General features: G+C 45.0%; 1 long non-coding RNA gene across 1 annotated transcript; it reads right to left on the minus strand.

Moving 5' to 3' along the window:
• Positions 1–11,479: 11,479 nt before the first annotated feature.
• Positions 11,480–11,715, minus strand: LOC144584333 (uncharacterized). The gene is made up of 2 exons (XR_013538517.1): positions 11,595–11,715; positions 11,480–11,556 (listed from the first exon to the last, which is right to left on the minus strand). It is a non-coding gene; the product is annotated as an uncharacterized LOC144584333 (long non-coding RNA).
• Positions 11,716–13,515: the final 1,800 nt, after the last annotated feature.

The raw sequence follows: 13,515 nt of genomic DNA on the forward strand, positions 1-13,515 counted from the left end.
AACCATTGCTCTAGAGCCTATATTAGGCAAGGGTCTAACCACATCTGCTGGGTAGGTGGGGCTCGTCAGCCTTGGAAGGCAGCCCATCTAGGAGAAGGAAAACTCCACTGCCTTGTGGCTATATCCACTGATGAAAAAGGCTTCAGGAGTTAACCTCGAGATAAAATCCGGAGCTGGAGTCCTGAAGGCAGTTCATATCGTTCTGCCAACTCCTGCAACGTCGCTGGAACCAGTTGTATTGGCTCTTGCCCTTCCATTGGACCATTTCAGCAACATGGAGAGGGGGGATCTGCTGCTTGGGTAACAGCCTATCCTCCATATTACTTTACCCAGGCTTCATGCTCTGGAGAGGACACTCCTCGATTCAGAGCATGTTACCATAGTTTCTCGAGACTGAAGGATGCCTATGGAACCACATCTGGATGTCTGGATGTGCTCACCTTATCAGCTAAATAGGTCACCAGAAGAATTGGCTCGCAACTGTTATATGAGCAGAAGAATGGGCATTAAGTCAACTTCTACCTTCAGTTTCCACCTTCATGAACCTAGATGAGACATTTTTATTCCTCAGAGTTTATTTTGGAGAATCCACATGGAAAGAGATTTGCCAAGTAAGCAATTCTGCAGCATTGTAGTCTGACAAATTCTTAACCACATTTCAGGCATTTAACATGTAGAGATTAAAAAAAAGACATCCCAACAGATCTCCCGCATTTGCCATCAACATACTTTTTTTGTTCCACCTAGTGAAATGGAGGGGGTAAAAATTGTGCCATTTAGGAAAGGATGATGCTATGAAGTAGAAATGGTATACTCAACTTGGATGTAGGCTAAGCCCATTTCAGGGGTTGGCATTTCCCATGGATTCACAAGGCCGGTACATTAAACATATCCTTGCTGCTTCCTCTCAGTACAAAGGGATTCTCATGAGGCCAGAAAATATCCCACAATGGAGGGCTCTTCCAGATGGAAAAATCAAAGTTGTGCCCAAACTGATCAGCATGAAAGAATACTGGGCTTATTGGTTGTTTTTTTTAATTATCCAAAATGCTCAGCAAAAACATGCACCTTTACATTTATTTATTTCTTGTTTCAACTGATACACCACCTTATAGTGCTTGGAGCACTCTCTGGGCAGTTGACAACACAATGATGCAAACAATACTCCCCCCCAACACACACACACACACACACACACACACACACACACACACACACACACACACACACACACACACACACACACACACACACAAGTGAGTTGGATACTCTTTTTGTCAACCTTGTAAGGATGGAAGTTGAGTCAACCTTGATCTGGCTAACTGAGTGCATCAGGATTGAACTCAGATCTACAGGACAAACCAAATGAAGATATCAGTGCCGGGGAGGGTGGGGAGGGAGCTTTGGAAAGCAGAGAAAAAGGCAATGAAGATTTTGGATCAAGCCATATGTCGTGTGGATGGTGGCAAAATTACTCACAGCCAACGGAGCAGAATCCAGTACTTTTACAGAAACTTTCCTCCTGTCTGGAAGAGCTCTTTCTCAAGGTATTTTAAAGCCTGATGGGTGGTGTTCAAAACAACCAAAAGAACAGAGGTGTATTTCTACATTTCTGACTTCACATCTAATCTGGCCGTTACATTTGAATTTCTCAGTTTGCACACCAAACCAATCATCTCTGTTACACAGGAATTCCTTGGTCCACGTGAAGATAATAAATTTTCTGGGCCTCCACGGAGCCTGATAATTGGCTTGTAACATCATCAATAAATCTCTCTCTTGGCTGTCTGTATAGTGGGGAGGGAAATAAATAATGCACTAGATCTTCCACTTTATTTTGCCCACAAATGCAAAGATGTTCACTTTGTGAAATGTTCCTATATTTTCAGCATAAGAACGCTGAAGGCCTATTTTGGAAACATTATCTGCTGAAGGATTTTCTAAAATACCTCTGGAGGCGACAATCAATCTTGTCGCAAGAGGACCGTCAGGAGAAACGAGCATGTTGAAATTTTGCCAGATTTAAATTGGTAGTAAATGTAAAGATCTTATCTTTGAACAAGACATTGGAAGGTGGGTAGGCGGAAGGCGCTGAGGGGAGCAGGCGGCAGGTCCTCGTCTAATAAAGCATTATATGATCGATTATCTTCCAATATTAATTGCTTGCACTGGGTGTCAGGAATTAGGATCTCACCATGGAAAGGGGATGTAACTCAGAGATCACCTTCTTTGCACACATAAGGCAGAAGACAGAGAAGCTATTTTGTGGACTGTAGGCTCCAGAATTATCTGATCAGCTTTAACTATGGTGGAGACAGAATTGTACAGTGATGCCTCGCTTTACGATTGCCCCACATTACGACAAAACTGCATTATGATGATCTTTTTGCGAAACGATGGTCTGAATGGGGTTTTTTTGCTTTGCGATGATCGGTTCCCTGCTTCGGAAACCGATTCTTCGCAAAAGGATGATTTTCCTCCAGCTGATTGGCAGTTTCAAAATGGCCACCGGGTAAATAAAATGGCTCCCTGCTGTTTTCTGGGACAGATTCCTTACAAGACAGCCACTGAAAATGGCCGCCCTATGGAGGATCTTAGCTGGACAGTGAATTTCCAGCCCACTGGAACGCATTGAAGGGGTTTCAATGCGTTTCAATGGGCTTTTTATTTTCTCATTACGACGTTTTCGTTCTACAGCGATTTCGCTGGAACGAATTAACGTCATAATGCGAGGCACCACTGTAGTCTAAAAATTTACTTCACTAAGTTCTGGCAAACCGTCTCAGGTTCAGACACCAGCATCCCTAGTTAGAGATGAACAGAAACCTGTGCCTAAAATCTTAGGTTGCTGCTAGCAGTCCATGATAACCATCATGTGCTGGATGGGTGAATGATCTAACTCTAAGGATGGGCTCTTCAGATTTTCTGGGCTACAAAGCCCATTCTGGAAGTTCTACCTGACAGATACACATCTGAGAGACACCTAAAGGTTTTTGACCTGTATAAAAAAAGCTTCAACTTTGGAAGGCTTTTAGACCCAGCTAGGCCTAGCTCTGCCCAACCTTCTTTCTGCCTTGATATAAACTGGGAGCTTTCTTTCTGAAGTCTACAGCTAGGCCTAGGTAGACTTCTAGTTGAGGCCTTTTCTGTATAGATCAGCCACATTTGTATGTGTCCATGGAGAATTATGGAATTTGTTGTCCAATAAATACAAAATTCCTATTGCAGTCCAACACCCTATGAGGTAGTCTAGAAGTTGAGTCTTGGCAGTTGGACTTCTTTCTTGTTAGGTTGAAACGTTTCGCCACTCATCCAAGTGTCTTCTTCAGTCTGAAGAACTGAAGCTTCAGACTGAAGAAGCTACTTGGGTGAATAGCGAAAACATTTCAAGAAAGAAGTCCAGTTGTTATGACTCAGCATCCAGATAACCACACCTGGATGACTGAGAATCTTCACAGACCTATGAAGTAGCTTCTGATCTTGTTGCTGCTCCTACTATAAAATGCCAGAGGAAGGTAATTCATCTTTTCTTTCTTCTCTTAGGTTTTCCACTTCTCCTCGCCAGGGTGGAGGAATATGGTTTTCCACCCACAAAACCAGGACAGGCTTGGACATTCTTCTTACTCATGTGCAATTTCTAGAGTTATGGCTGATCCCGCCCATTGCTCTATGGACCAGGTACTGTAATGAAACCTTCAACAATATTGTACTGAAGGCAAGGGTGAATCCGTCCCTAACTCTGCCCCTTCCCAAAGACAGTGGAGGAATTTAGAAGCCCTGGATGACACAGAATAGGGTGGAGAAAGAATCTGAGCCAGCTGTGACCCTCATCCACTGGCAGTTGCCACCCTTGAAGCTCCGCTTCTGGGCATGAAGGCGCTGTCAGGATCCTTGGCGGTTGAGACAGGGTGGCCGAGAGCCAACCAGACCTGACAGGATGGGATTAGACAGCTGGCTTCCAGCCATTACCCAACTTTGCTCCTCCTTCTGCCAACACCCCTGGATCCAGACACTCTGCCATTCCATTCATACCCTCCCCTTCTTGTTGACTGCTTTGCCCTCCCACCAGCATCCCCCCCCCAGGCATCCCAACTACCTCACCAGCTGCTAAACAAAACTGACAAGGGATGGTGAGTTTGGTCAGTCAAAAGAAGACTGGGATTGTCTTCGGATTCTGCCAAAGCTCTTTCGAGCCAAAACTCCACCAGGTTCAGCTGTCATCCCGTTCCCGGGGGCCTTCCTCCATTTCTCAGATGCCACGGGGCTACCACCAATGCCTTGGCAGACGTTTTCTTGCAAAGAATAAAAACAAACAGACCGGTGCCTATCTGGCCAATGCAACACACAGAATATCACACCTCCTAACTCTGGGCTAAGCGATAAAGACCTTTGGAGACCCGTAGTCCAAAACAATCACTTTTCCTATCTCTATTAAGGAATTCAGAATGGCTACTCCCTTTCCATTTCATGAGGATTGTGAAATATTCTGTAGTCTAGGAAAAAGGGATGCCTGTGTGAGCTTGCGTTCTGTCTCTCTCGCTCGCTCAGCCTCCAAGGTGCCTTAAAGCTCACTTGATTTCTTCTCATTGCTTCCTGCTTTTAGTGTCACATTTATAGCAGCTTAACGGTGCCCTCTTCCCTGAAGGAACCTCAGAATTACAGTTCAGAGATGTTGCTGAAAATTGTCCCCGCATCCCTGAGGTGTGGTTCCTGTTTCTTGGAGTAGAAGTGTGTGTGTGTGTGTGTGTGGGGGGGGGGAGCAGCTGGTGCCCATTGTGGTTGGCTTGTGGGGGGAGAGAGTGCAAGGGTGTATGAATGTATGTCCGTGCGCACATGCACACATGATCAGCCAGCCAGCCAGTCAAGCATTCACACAAGTAGTTAGAATACCTAGCACACATGCAGAGGACTTCTGCCTTTGGTAAGGAGGCAAGCTGGAGTGATTTACAGTGGTGCCTCGCTAGACAGTTAACCCGCATGACAGTTTTTTCGCTAGATATTGACTTTTTGCGATCGCTATAGCGATTCGCAAAACAGCGATTCCTATGGGGGAATTTTGCTGGACAATGTTTGCTCCCTGCTTCGCAAACCGATTTTCGCTAGACAACGATTTTGACAGCTCCCTCCATGCTCACAAAATGGGTGTTTTTGGGACCTAGGCTTCACAAGACAGCGGTTTAAACAGCTGATCAGAGGTTCGCAAAGCAGCTTTCCTATGGCCGATCTTCGCTAGACAACGGCGATTCTTCCCCATTGGAACGCATTAAACAGATTTCAATGCATTCCAATGGGGAAATGCTTTTCGCTAATGATTTCGCTAAACAGCGATTTCAGTGGAACGGATTATCATCATCTAGTGAGGCACCACTTGTAACTGGGAGGTAGGACTGAACCTGATAGACAAGCTGCCATTGGGTCTAACTATACTACAAATCAGCTGGTTGGAGAGTTCAGTGGTTCAGGTATCTGGTTGCGGAGCCAGAGGTTGGGAGTTCGATTCCCCACTGTGCCTTCTGTGAAAAGAGCAAGCCTGTGTAGCCTTGGGCAAGCTGCACAGTCCCAAAGTAATTTTCTAGAATCAGGTAACTTTGCCGTGCTCAGATTTTTTTTGTACTTGGGAATGCACTTATGATTTTGATTGTAAACCAGCAATTGACAGCTTGTGACCCTCTGGAGTTTCTAGGATAGTTATTCTTCACTTTTCAATCAAATTATGCATGACAGAATTCCACTACCTGCACCACTATTAAAGGTAAAGGTAGCTGGATAGCTCAGTGGTTTCAATACCTGGCTAAGGAGCCAAAGGTTGGGAGATCGATTTTCCACTATGCCTCATGCGAGCCAGCCTGGGTGGCCTTGGGCAAGCTGCACAGTCCCAGGGCACCCCCAGAAGAAGGGAAGGGCAAACCACTTCTCAGTATTCTCTACCTTGAAAATCCTAAATAGGGTTTCCATAAGTCTAAATTGACTTGGTGGCACATTATTTTACTACAAACTTAGAGTTATTTCACACTAATTTTACTGTTACTGACTTGTGTGTGAGCTTGTCCCCAGAGACCATGTCCTGTTCAATTTTTCTGTGCAGAAGTGAAGTGGTGGAAGTTGACCTAGTGATCTGAGGAGCTACTGGAGGTGAGCCTGGTCATGCTCGACTTTCACCTCAAGAGAGCACGGTGACAGCTTTTGACACAGACGCTCTGCCTGTGTGTAAAAATGGAACAGGATACTGGCTTCCAAACTGCTTCACATCTATGGATCTCTCTCAGGTCCTGATGGCCAATGAGCTTATTACTCTGAGTCTTCAACACAATACTGGAGATTTCAATTGCTCCTATTAGGGACAGGTGAGAATTTCACAGTATTTAAACTTCCCAAACATCCTTCATAGATCTGGGGGAAAGAAAGTGAGATTCAGCTGGGAATGGAATCTTAGGAAAGATTCCATTCCCAGAATCCCCCAGGTAAGCAGGCTGTAAAGATAAAGGTAAAGGTTCCCCTTGACAATTTTTGTCCAGTCGTGTTTGACTCTAGGTGACGGTGCTCATCCCCCTTTTCCAGGGCCATAGAGCCAGCGTTTTGTCTGAAGACAATCTTCCGTGGTCACATGGCCAGAGCGACTTAGACACAGAACACTGTTACCTTCCCACTGAGGTGGTCCCTATTTATCTACTTGCATTTGCATGCTTTCGAACTGCTAGGCTGGCGGGAGCTGGGACAAGTGACAGGCGCTCAGTCCGTCGCGTGGATTCAATCTTATGACTGCTGGTCTTCTGACCCTGCAGCACAGGCTTCTGCGGTTTAGCCCGCAGCGCCACCACGTCCCTTAAGTAGGCTGTAGCCAATAGTAAATTTCTCAAGCTAGCCCATGGAAGAGGAATGTTCCTACATACATTCCTTCAACTGAAGTTGAAGCTCCACAATAAAAAAAAAACCCTGTCACCCCTACTTCTATCAAAGCCCCCTTCTTTCATCCAAGCCTTCTGGTCCAGTCTAATTTCTTCCCTTAGCAGCAACATGAGCCTCTTGAGAGAGAAATACAAAAACTGTTCATTCATTCCTTGATTTTTATAAGGGGGTTATTTTATGTGTGATTTCTTTGCATGTGTGTAAAATGTAATGGTCCTTCCTGAACATGATGAATGTTAAAATTCCATCATTGCTTTATTATGTGGATCTTGGCACACATTAAAAAAATATATCTGTCCAATCCATCTTTCTCCAGCTTGAGCATATTCCAGGAGGTATTTAGAGGAAAATAATGGCTCAATCAAAGTATTTATAAATTTTAGTCTTTTTCAATAAAATACCCATTAACTTAGGTTTTGTGACATTTTATGCATGGAGTTCTTCCCTGCCACCCTCAGCCATGGATGCTTTCATTCTTTCCCACAAAAAAGAGACCTGGAATGTTTCTTGTACTGATTTAACCTCTTGGTCCTCTAAGATTAAAGTGTGCTGCTTATATATCACCCCACAGCACTCGAAACACTCTCTGGGTGGTATACAGTTCAATTGTGCAGGCTACAGGTTGCCCCATCCCCACCAGTGAGCTGGGCATTCAGCTTGCAGAGGATGAAAGAATAGAAAGCTGAGTCAGTCTTGAGCCGGCTACCTGAAGCTATTGGGATCAAACTCAGGTTGTGAACAGTCTTGACTACAGTACTGCAATTTAATCAATCTGCCAATTTTATCTACCTATGGATGGGGAATTTGAAGGCCTGGGGTCCCAATCCAGCATCCTCCAGAAGGCCACATCCTTTTTCTACAATACCGTCACTGAATAGTACCCCCCCACACCTTTTGGATCCTATCACATCCCCAAATTAGGAAGGGTTGAAAGAGCTTTAAGCTAAAATATGCTAGTGTTTTTTAGCTTTGCCTCTGCCAGCCTCTTGAAGTGTACCCCCAGATTGAATTCACCTCTAATGAACAGAGAGATTTCCCATTAATCTACACCAGGCTATGATGAAAGGTTATCTCTTGGTTAGACAGTAAGCCTGGCACAGAGTTTTCACCCCCCCCCCTTTTAAAGTCCCATTGCCAATGAGGGTTAGGCACTCTGATATTATGGCAGCTAAGTCTCTTGAGAGTGAGTTGGACTTTGGAGCTGGCCAAGGTGCTGAATCAGGCCTCACAAATAGATTGAGCACTTGGACAGCTCCTTTAGATGTCCCTTGGAAACCTGGCATAGATTTATCATGTCTACAACATGAGTGACTCCATAATCCATCCTGTACACCAAATGTCACAGATTGCTGGATGGAGACAGTGATAGTTCCCTCTTCTGCTCTCAGCTGGCACCTCCTGGAGCTGGAAGGTTTGGGTTCTATTTCATGCCTGGAAGGATTCACTCAAATGCTTCTCTTCCCACATTCAGGAAGTGGGAAAGATGGTCAAAGCTGGCCCTTTCTAGCTGGTGTTTGCACCGGCCGAGCCCTTGCCTTTGTTCCATTTCTATTCATACTTGTGTGATGAAGCCCTTCGTACTCCTCCCCAAAGGGCTGAATAATTCTCCCCAGTTTTTGGTGTTTGTCTTGGGCAAAACAGACATTTTGGATTGACCTTAGGTAAAAGGTTGAGTAGGCCATGTGTGGACTACATCACCCAGAAACCACCTGCCAGCATGGGCAATGGGTATGGGATTCTGGTGCTGTAGAGTCCACAAGATCACATTTTCAGAGCTCTGTTGAAAACTCTGATGCTGGTGATGGCCAAGGACTTGGGTGTGGCCCTTCAGCAATGATGTACCAGTGAAGGTCTGTGCTCACCATGATATTACAGTATCTGTAGCCAGAATTCCCTAATAGAGTCTAAAGTAGAGATGGGGACAAATAAAAAAATGGTGGTTTGTTTTTGATTTGTTATTTGTCAAGGTTAACGGATCAACAAATACAAATATACGAATATTCTTTGATGAATCGATGGATCAATCCATCAATTCATCTGCACTTTAAACGGCTATAACACTGGCACCCAACCACCTAGAGACACCACATTTGCAGGGAAGCTTCCTCAGATGTTTTTTTACATGTCCTGAAAGTTTGGTGAACATTGGATCACAGAACCCAAAGTAATATAGTCACAAAAGAAAACACCCAGGAAAGCTCCCCCCAGCTACTTAGACAATCCGGAATCACAACAGAGCTTCCCCAACGTGCCTGCCAATTTTGGTGAAGACTGGATATTGGAAATCCGAGTTATTCACCCACAAATTGGGTCTCCCAGGAGAGTTTACCACACGTCACAGAAGCCCATTCTGCCTACTGGCTGCCGATCAACTGATCAAAAGCTGATAGGCAGCCACTCCCACACACAGCCAGCCTCTCCAACAGCTTACCCCACACCCCCTTCCTTTCCCTATGTTAGCCCCCACCCCACTCTAACCAACACTCCCTTTCCTCCACCAGGCCTCCACAGCCACCGCGTGTAAAGAGGGAGACTGGCTGCCCTTTGCAAAGATGGCAGCTGCAGCTTCCCTACCCTAAGTGAAGCCACAGCCACCATCTTTGCAAAGGGCAGCCAGTCTCCATTTTTACATGCCATGGCTGCGAGGCCAGAAGACGTCGGCAGCAGCGATTAAGGTAAGAGGGTGTCAGTGGGGTGGGTGGCAGGGGGTCTAAGGTAGGGAAAAGAAGGGGGTGGGGTAGGCAACGGTATTGAGTGGCTGTGTGGGGTGATGGCTGCCTTTCTGCAGGCAGCATGGGTTTTGTTTTTTAATAAGAAGGACGAATAAAAATGGGTAAATATTCATCCCTTCATATTCATGGGGGTCTCTAGCCGCCTACAGTAGTCCGGCGGGCCAGATAGGTGGGGTATAAATAAATAAATAAATAAATAAATAAATAAATAGAAACCACAAATGCAGATCAACGAATATTTAGCGAATCGGCTATATTTGTCGGAAAAACCAATCGGTTTTTATATTCATCCCCAACTCTAGTCCAAAGATACAGGCAGCTTTGCCGAGCCTCATGATCAGATCAGTTCTAGCAATTTTCATCCCTTGCAGGAGCACGTCTTTGTATACGTGTGTGGTTGTAAAAGCTCGTATATGTTTTGAAAATGTTGGGTGCATTTCTCTCAGATGGAGGTGACTGGCATTGATGGGGATTTTAAAGGAGACTTGGGAAATCTTTGGTGTATCTCTGGTATACACCAGTAGAGGCAATGTGGTGCACTGGGTAGAGTGATGAACTAGGACTCAGGAGATCTGGGTTCAAATGCCCACATGATCATTGAAAATCACGGGGGATAGAGTAGCAATGGTAAAACCATCCCATAAACAACACATACACTTCGGAAACCCCCACAAGTCATATGCAATTTGATAGCACATAACGACCAACCCCTCCCCCCACCCTCTTCATTATTCTCAATATGTACTCTGGACACAAACACATGACACATCCTTTCATGGTTTTATTTGATTTTATTGGAAAAAGAAAGATTTTTTTAGTACTTTAATTTTTATTTTATTTTTTCCTTATGGATTTGGCAAAAATAATAAATAAATTAAAAAAATAACCCAAAGACTCAGGAATTCAGCCGCAAAGTCATCCCTCCAGGAGGTGGGATTCGAGGCCCTTTGGCTTGAGGCCTGTTCGAATCCTACCTCTCTGGGGATGGGCACGACTCCCCTGCAATGGGCATGACCCTCAACGGGCCGCATGAGATGGAAGACAAGGTGGTTTGTTTTGCTTGCAATAAAGTTTTTTTTACAATATTTTTGTCATTTTTTTAAAATGTTGAGGTACAGCATCCACCAACATGCCCCCTCCCCAACCAAGCTGACCTCTTGCCCCACCCTCTAACCTCTGCGACGGTAGCTGAGCGTGGACGCGGTGATGGAGTGGGTGCCTCGAAAACTATCCAGTCATCTATTCTAACCCTTTTGCTCCATTTTGCGCACTGCACATTCCCCCTCCTTTTCCACCAGTGAGTTCAATGAACAAGACACCATCATTTCTGTACCTTTCAGAGTTGTGTCAGAAGAAGGAATTTTAACAACTGTAGCTTGTCATGCAAGCTGGGTCTCCTGAAATTCCTTCTTACATACAGCTATTAAAGGTACGGGGTCGCCCTCCTGTTTGTCCACCATCTATCAAAGGTACAGGAGCCCTCTTTTCTTTTCCAAACAACTATTAAAGATACAAGAGCCCTCTTTTCTTTTCCAAACAACTATTAAAGGTACAAGAGCCCTATTTTCTTTTCCAAACAACTATTAAAGGTACAGAAGCTCTCTTTTCTTTTCCACACAACTATCAAAGGTATAGGAGCCCTCTTTTCTTTTCCACACAACTATTAAAGGTACAGGAGCCCTCTTTTCTTTTCCACACAACTATTAAAAGTACACGAGCCCTCTTTTCTTTTCCAAACAACTATTAGAGGTACAAGAGCCCTCTTTTCTTTTCCAAACAACTATTAAAGGTACAGGAGCCCTCTTTTCTTTTCCACAGCTATTAAAGGTACAGGAGCCCTCTTTTCTTTTCCACACAACTATTAAAGGTACAAGAGCCCTCTTTTCTTTTCCAAACAACTATTAAAGGTACAGGAGCCCTCTTTTCTTTTCCACAGCTATTAAAGGTACAGGAAACCTCTTTTCTTTTCCACACAACTATTAAAAGTACAGGAGCCCTCTTTTCTTGATCACCCAACTAGTAAAACTACAGAATCCCTGTCCTCTCTTTCCTTCACTGTCTGCAGTGGTCAGGAGTGTGAACCACCTGACTGAGTCACAGCAAGAACATGCCCATCACTTCCTGCCTTCTCTCTGGAGCACCAGCCAGTTCCCCCTGGGATGCTCAGAAGAGAGACACATGTTCTGATATTGATAATGGAAGCCCCTTTCCCTTCATAACCCCTGGCTCCACAGCCATAGACATTGACCTGGGCTCCATGACTTTGCCAGGTCTTGTTTCAAGGCAGCTGTGCTTGGGAGTTCCCTTTCAGAACCTAACTTCCCGCTCAGACACTACCTATCATTTTGTTGCTGTCTGACCTCCATCCTCTCCTCCTTCTGCCACTTTCGTCCTGCTCCTTTTCTATCATACCTCAATCCCCACCCAGAGCTGGAAAAAAAAGTTACATTTTGGACAACAACTCCCATGTAGCCATGCTGGTCTGGGGCTGCTGGAAGTTGTAGTTTTTTTTTTTAAAGCAATTTTCCCAAGATCTGGAGCTGATGGCTCTCTTTTCTCCTGTATCTTCATTCTCCTTTCCTTCCAACCACGCTTTTGCTCTATCTGATGCAACCCTGTTTCCTCCACTGGATTGCTGAATCCCCACCTTTATGGGGAGAAAGGCCACTCCCTTTAACAGCTTCTGCCCTCACTAATAGGACAGCACAGGCAGTGTAAGGCAGAGTTATCATAGAGGAATGACCATTATCTAGAAGTGGGGGGAACGACTGACCACAGTGCCATGCTGGAGAAACCTTTTCTTCTCTCAGTCAAAGGCATAAGACCATTGCCTCTTCAAAACCATCCGTCTGTCTTGCCCTTCCTGCTTGCTAGACGGTTTTTCTTTTGCCGTGTCCACTTCCAAGGGCTCTTTCTCTTTGGTCTGTGTGCATGTGCTCATTAAGGTGGCCCAGAATTTAGCAGGAAGAGCTCCTGTGGTTTTAACAGCAGCCCAATGTGCAGACACGAACGGACCGTTGTATAATGAACAGCGTCACCTACGGAGTTCTATAGTTTAGTTTTCCTCTTTTGGAACGAGAGCAGGCTAAGCATTTAAAACTTCCTTTCTGATATGCTTGTCATGCTGGAGGAACGGTCTACTCTGTAATATTAAAGAGGATTGTGATGGTCACCAGACAGTTTTCTCTAATATTCTTCTAAACTCCAGTTTAGACAAATATTACCCTAAATACTTCTTAGATATTCTGCTTCTGTGGGCTGCCACCTTTTCTTTCTGCTAAGGCTCCTGTTCCTTTAAGAGAAGGGCGAGTGACGTGAAGCCCTTCTGATGTTGGAATGCAATGCCCATCAGCCTGAGGCAGCCTAGATAAAGCAGAAGGACGACAGGAGCTGCAGTCTAAGAACATCTAGAGGGTGACATGTTGTCCTCTCCTGACTCAATAGATGCACAGTGGAAATCTAGGAGGCTTTCCTTGCAGTGGAAAGAAAGCTTCACCTGTTGAACTATTGCTAGTAAACAAACAGGGCCCTTGCGAAGGCAAAACTAGCAAGTCTGTGCCTAGACGGTGTTGACCTCTTTGGCAACGGCCCTGCAGTTTTAAAAGGGGATTTGCTTTCTCGTTTTGCTCAGAAACAGTAGGTCGGTTCCCAACATCAAGTCTTTTCTCTGATGCCAATCTGAAAAAACAATTCAAACACCATGCTTTCAGATCAGCCACTGAAACAGCCTTGGCCTCCCCCTCTGGTCACCCACTCCATCAGCAATCGTGCACGCTCTCCTCGTGGGGGAAACAAACCAATCCCCACCCTCGGGTTTCACAATACTGACGTGGTGCATATTAATTAGTGGCTCGTACAAGGATTCACATGTGCAGAC

Source organism: Pogona vitticeps, chromosome 9 (assembly GCF_051106095.1).
Source record: "Pogona vitticeps strain Pit_001003342236 chromosome 9, PviZW2.1, whole genome shotgun sequence".
NCBI classification, from domain to species: Eukaryota; Metazoa; Chordata; class Lepidosauria; order Squamata; family Agamidae; genus Pogona; species Pogona vitticeps.